The sequence below is a fragment of the Agelaius tricolor genome, unplaced genomic scaffold (genome assembly GCF_023055355.1).
Source record: "Agelaius tricolor isolate 1412-34295 unplaced genomic scaffold, bAgeTri1.0.p SCAF_89, whole genome shotgun sequence".
Classification (NCBI taxonomy): domain Eukaryota; kingdom Metazoa; phylum Chordata; class Aves; order Passeriformes; family Icteridae; genus Agelaius; species Agelaius tricolor.
The window spans coordinates 188,131-196,760 of NW_027269349.1; the positions used below are offsets into that span (position 1 = coordinate 188,131).

The following is an 8,630-nucleotide window of genomic DNA, read 5'->3' on the forward strand; positions in this document are numbered from 1 at the left end:
AACCTGTGTGTGTACATCCCACACACCCTGCACACCCACTGTATATTCTGCACACAGGTTAGAAATATACATATATACATATATATATTTAAATATATATTTCAATAATTAGCAATATAATTTAAATTTTTATATATATATATATTTCTATATATATCTATAACCTGTGTCTGTACATTCTGTACATCCTGCACATTTTTATTTTTCTATTTTTCTTTTAATTTCTTTAGTTTTTAATATTTAAGTACATTATTACCTTTATGTCACTTCCCTTAATTCTATTTTATTTAAACTTTATTTCATTCATTGATTTTATTACTCAATTACTTGATTTTATTAAATTTTACTTTTTATTTTGCTTACTTTATTCTTTGATTATTCTCTTTCATTATTCTATTTTTATTTTATTCGAATTTATTCCAATTTATGAACGTTATTTTTATTTTCAACCATTTTTATTCAATTTTATTTTATCCCACCTTATTGTATTTTATTAAAACTTTTTAATATTTTTATTTTCAATTCTTTTTTGATGTTCATTTCTTTAACATGATTTTATTTTATTCGACTTTATTTTACTTTCTTTTATATCACCTTAATTTTATTTTCATTTTTGTTAATTTTACTTTTTTGCTTAATTTTATTTCAATTTACCTAATTTAATTATTTATTTATTTTTAACTATTTTTATTTTATATTTTAAAAAATTAAATTTTTATTCTAATTTTTAAATTTTTATATTTATTTATTTTATTTTTTGTATTTTACTTAATTTTATTTAACTCCATTTTATTACATTTTTATTTGTTTATAGTTTTTATTTTCTTAAATTGTTATTATTTTATTAATTTTTAAAAAATTTTTTTATTATTTTATTTTATTTTACTTTATTTTATTTTATTTTATTTTTATTCTTTTATTTTTAATTTTTTCTTTTAATTTCGTATTAATTTTTCACATTTTATTTTACTTTTTACTTTTATTAATGATTTTTATTTTTTATTTCATTGAAATGCTAATTTTCATTTTTTTATTTAATTTTACTTTATGTTATTTTACTTTCTTTTATTTTTATTATATTTTATTTCATTTAATTTTAATTTGATTTGATTTTTAAATAATTTAATTTTTTAAAATTAATTATTTTATTTTTAATTTTATTTTCTTTTATTCTTTTTATCTTTTGTTGGGGTCTTTTTTTCTTTTTATTCCTAATTTCATTTTATTGTGGTTTTTTTTTAATAATTTTTGCTATTTTTATTTTATTTTATTCCTTTATTTTATTCCTTTATTTTATTTTATTTTATATTTTATTTTTAAATTTTATTTAATTCCTTAATTTTATTTAATTCCGTAATTTTATTTTATTTTATTTCTTAATTTTATTTATCATTTGTGGGCGATTTTTTATCGGTTTTAATTTTTTGTGTTTTTTAAAATTATTGCTCCTTTTAAAGTTTTTCAAATATTTTAAAATATTTTTATTTGGGTTTTTTTAAATTTTCTATTTTTATTTTTGTTATTTTTATATTTTTATTATTTTTCTTTTAATTTGCTATTTGAAGTTTATTTTTAAATTTATTTTTATTTTTTCAGGCTTTTAAGGGTTTTTTATTCTTCCTTTGTGGGGTTTTTTTTTGTATTTTTCTTTTTGTTTAATTATTTTAAAGGTTTTTTTCTGGTGTTTTATTTTCATTTCATTTTTATTTTTTTAGGGTTTTTATTTTTTATTCCTTTTTTATTTAAATTATTTTGGGGGTTTTTGGTTTTTCTTTTATTTTTCGCTTTGGTTTTTAAATTTTATTTTTATTTTTTGGGTTTTTAGTTTTGTGGGGTTTTTCTATTTTTAATTCTATTCCATTTTTAAGAGGTGTTTTTAATTTTAATTTCACTTTTTATTTTTAATTTAATTTTGAATTTATTTTTATTTATTTTTATTTATTTTTATTTTTATTTTTAATTTATTTTTAATTTTATTTTCATTTCTTTTTATTCTATTTTAATTTCATTTTTATTTTTGCGAGGGTTTTTCTGGTTTTTCTATTTTGAATTATTTTCAAATTTTGGTGTTTTTTACTATTATTATTTCTTCAATTTTTTGATGGGTTTTTCTTTGTGGGTTTTTTCTCAATTATTTTTCCATTTTTGCGGGTTTTTTCCATTTTATTGTAAATTTGGTGTGGGTTTTTTTCTATTTTTAATGATTTTTTTAAATTTTGGGGCGAGGTTTTATTTTCTATTTAATTTTTGTATTTTATTTATTTTTGTATTTTATTTTGTATTTTATTTCTGTATTTTATTTTGTATTTTATTTTTGTATTTTATTTTTGTATTTTATTTTTTTTTTTGTATTTTACTTTTTATTTTATTTTGTATTTTACTTTTGTATTCTATTTTTTATTTAATTTTTCTATTTTATTTTGTATTTTGTTTTTTACGTTATTTTTGTATTTTATTTTTGTATTTTATTTTGTATTTTATTTTCGTATTTTATTTTTTATTTAATTTTTTATTTTATTTTTTATTTTATTTTTTATTTTATTTTTTATTTTATTTTTGTATTTTATTTTGTATTTAAGTTTTGTATTTTATTTTTTATTTAATTTTTGTATATTATTTTGTATTTTATTTTTGTATTTTATTTTTTATTTTATTTTTGTATTTTATTTTGTATTTAATTTTTGTATTTTATTTTTTATTTTATTTTGTATTTTATTTTTTATTTTATTTTTGTATTTTATTTTGCATTTTATTTTTTTATTTAAGTTTTTATTTTATTTTTGTATTTTATTTAGGCTTTTTATTTTATATTTGAATTACTGCTATTTCTATTTGGTGGGGTTCATTTTTTACCTGTTTTTTTATTTTTCTTCATTTTTATTATTTTGTAATTTTGGCTTTTATTTTATTTTGAATTATTATTATTTTCATTTGGTGGGGTTCATTTTTTGCGTGTTTTCCTGCTTTATTTTTTATTATTTTGGTGGGTTCTGGTTTTTTATTTTATTATTTATTTTTATTTTATTATTTATTTTTATTTTATTTTTATTTTATTTTATTTTTATTTTATTTTCCCGGGGGAGTTTCTTTTGGTTTTGATTTTTTGTGTCTTTTATTTTTTTTTTTAATTATTTTTAATGGTGTGTGGGGCTGGCTTTAATTCTCTTTTTTTAATTTTAATTATTATTTTTATTTTTGGAGCTTTTCAGGGCTTTTTCTATTTCTTTGTGGGGTTTTTTCTATTATTCTTTATTTTTTATTATTGGTTTTTTATTATTTATTTTGGTTTTTATATTTATATTTTTGTGGGTTTTTTTAGATTTTTAGATTTTTTTCAATCTATTTTCCTATTTCAAATATTTTTTAATATTTTGTGGGGTTGGTTTTGGTTTTTAATCGTTATTTTTATTTATTTTGGGGTTTTTTAGGGTTTTAATTTTATTTTTTTCATTCTTATTCTTGTTTGGGGCGTTTCCTTTGGGGTTTTTTTCCTATTTCTTTGTGGTTTTTTATTCTCTTTTTTATTTTTCTTGATGTGTGTCAATCTGGAATAAATATTTCTATGTGTGGATCAATAATCAATAATCAATAATCTGTGTCAATCTAGGATAAATATTTCTATGTGTGGATCAAAGTTTATTTTAAATTTATTTTTATTTTTTTCAGGCATTTAAAGGGTTTTTTCTTCTTCCTTTGTGGGCTTTTTTGTAGTTTTCTTTTTGTTAAATTAATCTGTGTGTCAATATGGAATAAATTTCTATTTGTGGATCAATCTATAATCAATAATCTGTGTCAATCTAGAATAAATTTCTATTTGGGGATCAATAATCAATAATCAATAATCTGTGTGTCAATCTAGGATAAATTTCTATTGGTGGATCAATAATCTATAATCAATAATCTGTGTCAATCCAGAATAAATTTCTATGTGTGGATCAATCTATAATAAATATTTCTATGTGTGGATCAATAATCTGTGTCAATCTGTAATAAATATTTCTATCAATCTATAATCAATAATCTGTGTCAATCTAGAATAAATTTCTATTTGTGGATCAATAATCAATAATCTGTGTGTAAATCCAGAATAAATTTATATTTGTGGATCAATCTATAATCAATAATCTGTGAGTCAATCTGGGATAAATGTTTCTATTTGTGGATCAATCAATAATCAATAATCTGTGTGTCAATCTAGAATAAATTTATATAGGTGGATCAATCAATAATCAATAATCTGTGTGTCAATCTATAATAAATATTTCTATGTGTGGATAAATAATCAATAATCTGTAATCAGTATTTCTATTTGTGGATCAATCTGTAATGAATATTTCTATGTGTGGATCAATCAATCTAGAATAAATATTTCTATTTGTGGATCAAGAATCAATAATCAATAATCTGTGTGTCAATCTAGAATAAATTTATATTGGTGGATCAATCTATAATCAATATTTCTATGTGTGGATCAATGACCAATAATCTGTGTGTCAATCTAGGATAAATTTCTATTTGTGGATCAATAAATAATCAATAATTTGTGAGCCAATCTAGGATAAATATTTCTATGTGTGGATCAATCAATCTAGAATAAATATTTCCATTTGTGGATCAATAATCTGTGTGTCAATCCGTAATAAATTTCCATTTGTGGATCAATCAATAATCAATAATCTGTGTGTCAATCTAGGATAAATTTCTATGTGTGGATCAATCTATAATCAATATTTCTATTTGTGGCTCAATAACCAATAATCTGTAATCAATATTTCTATGTGTGGATCAATAATCTGTGGATCAATCTAGAATAACTATTATCATTTGTGCATCAATCCATAATCAATAACCAATAATCTGTGTGTCAATCTAGGATAAATTTCTATTTCTGGATCAATAATCTGTGGATCAATCTGTAATGAATATTTCTATGTGTGGATCAATCAATCTATAATAAATATTTCCATTTCTGGATCTATAATCAATAATCTGTGTGTCAATCTAGGATAAATTTCTATTTGTTGATCAATCAATAACCAATAACCTGTGTTTCAATATAGGATAAATATTTCTATGTGTGGATCAATAATCTGTGTCAATCCGGAATAAATATTTCTATCAATCTATGATCAATAATCTGTGTCAATCTAGAATAAATATTTCTATGTGTGGATGAATCTATAATCAATAATATTTGTCAATCAATAATCAATATTTCTATGTGTGGATCAATCAATCTACAATAAATATTTCTATGTGTGGATCAAAAATCTGTGTCAATCTGGAATAAATATTTCTATGTGTGGATCAATCAATCTGGAATAAATTTCTATTTGCGGATCAATCTATAATCAATAATCTGTGTCAATCTAGGATAAATATTTCTATTTGTGGATCAATCAATAACCAATAATCTGTGTGTCAATTTGTAATAAATATTTCTATCAATCTATGATCAATAATCAATAATCTGTGTCAATCTGTAATAAATATTTCTATCAATCTATCATCAATAATCTGTGTGTCAATCTGTAATAAATATTTCTATTTGTATATCAATAAACTGTGTCAATCTAGAATAAATTTCTATTTGTTGATCAATCAATAATCAATAATCTGTAGGAAATGCACCCTATAAATGCCATAAATCCCAGAGTCACTGTGAGCTGTGTGTGCAGGAAATGCACCCTATAAATGCCATAAATCCCAGAGTCACTCCCAGCTGTGTGTGCAGGAAATGCACCCTATAAATGCCATAAATCCCAGAGTCACTGTGAGCTGTGTGTGCAGGAAATGCACCCTATAAATGCCATAAATCCCAGAGTCACTGTGAGCTGTGTGTGCAGGAAATGCACCCTATAAATGCCATAAATCCCAGAGTCACTGTGAGCTGTGTGTGCAGGAAATGCACCCTATAAATGCCATAAATCCCAGAGTCACTGTGAGCTGTGTGTGCAGGAAATGCACCCTATAAATGCCATAAATCCCAGAGTCACTCCCAGCTGTGTGTGCAGGAAATGCACCCTATAAATGCCATAAATCCCAGAGTCACTGTGAGCTGTGTGTGCAGGAAATGCACCCTATAAATGCCATAAATCCCAGAGTCACTCCCAGCTGTGTGTGCAGGAAATGCACCCTATAAATGCCATAAATCCCAGAGTCACTGTGAGCTGTGTGTGCAGGAAATGCACCCTATAAATGCCATAAATCCCAGAGTCACTCCCAGCTGTGTGTGCAGGAAATGCACCCTATAAATGCCATAAATCCCAGCGTCACTGTGAGCTGTGTGTGCAGGAAATGCACCCTATAAATGCCATAAATCCCAGAGTCACTCTGAGCTGTGTGTGCAGGAAATGCACCCTATAAATGCCATAAATCCCAGAGTCACTGTGAGCTGTGTGTGCAGGAAATGCACCCTATAAATGCCATAAATCCCAGAGTCACTGTGAGCTGTGTGTGCAGGAAATGCACCCTATAAATGCCATAAATCCCAGAGTCACTCCCAGCTGTGTGTGCAGGAAATGCACCCTATAAATGCCATAAATCCCAGAGTCACTCTGAGCTGTGTGTGCAGGAAATGCACCCTATAAATGCCATAAATCCCAGAGTCACTGTGAGCTGTGTGTGCAGGAAATGCACCCTATAAATGCCATAAATCCCAGAGTCACTGTGAGCTGTGTGTGCAGGAAATGCACCCTATAAATGCCATAAATCCCAGAGTCACTGTGAGCTGTGTGTGCAGGAAATGCACCCTATAAATGCCATAAATCCCAGAGTCACTCCCAGCTGTGTGTGCAGGAAATGCACCCTATAAATGCCATAAATCCCAGAGTCACTCCCAGCTGTGTGTGCAGGAAATGCACCCTATAAATGCCATAAATCCCAGAGTCACTCTGAGCTGTGTGTGCAGGAAATGCACCCTATAAATGCCATAAATCCCAGAGTCACTGTGAGCTGTGTGTGCAGGAAATGCACCCTATAAATGCCATAAATCCCAGAGTCACTGTGAGCTGTGTGTGCAGGAAATGCACCCTATAAATGCCATAAATCCCAGAGTCACTCCCAGCTGTGTGTGCAGGAAATGCACCCTATAAATGCCATAAATCCCAGAGTCACTGTGAGCTGTGTGTGCAGGAAATGCACCCTATAAATGCCATAAATCCCAGAGTCACTGTGAGCTGTGTGTGCAGGAAATGCACCCTATAAATGCCATAAATCCCAGAGTCACTGTGAGCTGTGTGTGCAGGAAATGCACCCTATAAATGCCATAAATCCCAGAGTCACTCTGAGCTGTGTGTGCAGGAAATGCACCCTATAAATGCCATAAATCCCAGAGTCACTCTGAGCTGTGTGTGCAGGAAATGCACCCTATAAATGCCATAAATCCCAGAGTCACTGTGAGCTGTGTGTGCAGGAAATGCACCCTATAAATGCCATAAATCCCAGAGTCACTCCCAGCTGTGTGTGCAGGAAATGCACCCTATAAATGCCATAAATCCCAGAGTCACTGTGAGCTGTGTGTGCAGGAAATGCACCCTATAAATGCCATAAATCCCAGAGTCACTCCCAGCTGTGTGTGCAGGAAATGCACCCTATAAATGCCATAAATCCCAGAGTCACTGTGAGCTGTGTGTGCAGGAAATGCACCCTATAAATGCCATAAATCCCAGAGTCACTCCCAGCTGTGTGTGCAGGAAATGCACCCTATAAATGCCATAAATCCCAGAGTCACTGTGAGCTGTGTGTGCAGGAAATGCACCCTATAAATGCCATAAATCCCAGAGTCACTGTGAGCTGTGTGTGCAGGAAATGCACCCTATAAATGCCATAAATCCCAGAGTCACTGTGAGCTGTGTGTGCAGGAAATGCACCCTATAAATGCCATAAATCCCAGAGTCACTCCCAGCTGTGTGTGCAGGAAATGCACCCTATAAATGCCATAAATCCCAGAGTCACTCCCAGCTGTGTGTGCAGGGAATGCACCCTATAAATGCCATAAATCCCAGAGTCACTCCCAGCTGTGTGTGCAGGAAATGCACCCTATAAATGCCATAAATCCCAGAGTCACTGTGAGCTGTGTGTGCAGGAAATGCACCCTATAAATGCCATAAATCCCAGAGTCACTGTGAGCTGTGTGTGCAGGAAATGCACCCTATAAATGCCATAAATCCCAGAGTCACTGTGAGCTGTGTGTGCAGGAAATGCACCCTATAAATGCCATAAATCCCAGAGTCACTGTGAGCTGTGTGTGCAGGAAATGCACCCTATAAATGCCATAAATCCCAGAGTCACTCCCAGCTGTGTGTGCAGGAAATGCACCCTATAAATGCCATAAATCCCAGAGTCACTCCCAGCTGTGTGTGCAGGAAATGCACCCTATAAATGCCATAAATCCCAGAGTCACTCCCAGCTGTGTGTGCAGGAAATGCACCCTATAAATGCCATAAATCCCAGAGTCACTGTGAGCTGTGTGTGCAGGAAATGCACCCTATAAATGCCATAAATCCCAGAGTCACTCCCAGCTGTGTGTGCAGGAAATGCACCCTATAAATGCCATAAATCCCAGAGTCACTGTGAGCTGTGTGTGCAGGAAATGCACCCTATAAATGCCATAAATCCCAGAGTCACTG

The 8,630-nt window shown here is 28.9% G+C and overlaps 1 long non-coding RNA gene across 1 annotated transcript; it reads right to left on the minus strand.

Annotated features, from left to right (window-relative positions):
* Positions 1-2,810: 2,810 nt before the first annotated feature.
* On the minus strand, positions 2,811-5,439 carry LOC139585769 (uncharacterized). Its single transcript, XR_011677293.1, has 2 exons — positions 4,851-5,439; positions 2,811-4,622 (listed from the first exon to the last, which is right to left on the minus strand). It is a non-coding gene; the product is annotated as an uncharacterized lncRNA (long non-coding RNA).
* Positions 5,440-8,630: the final 3,191 nt, after the last annotated feature.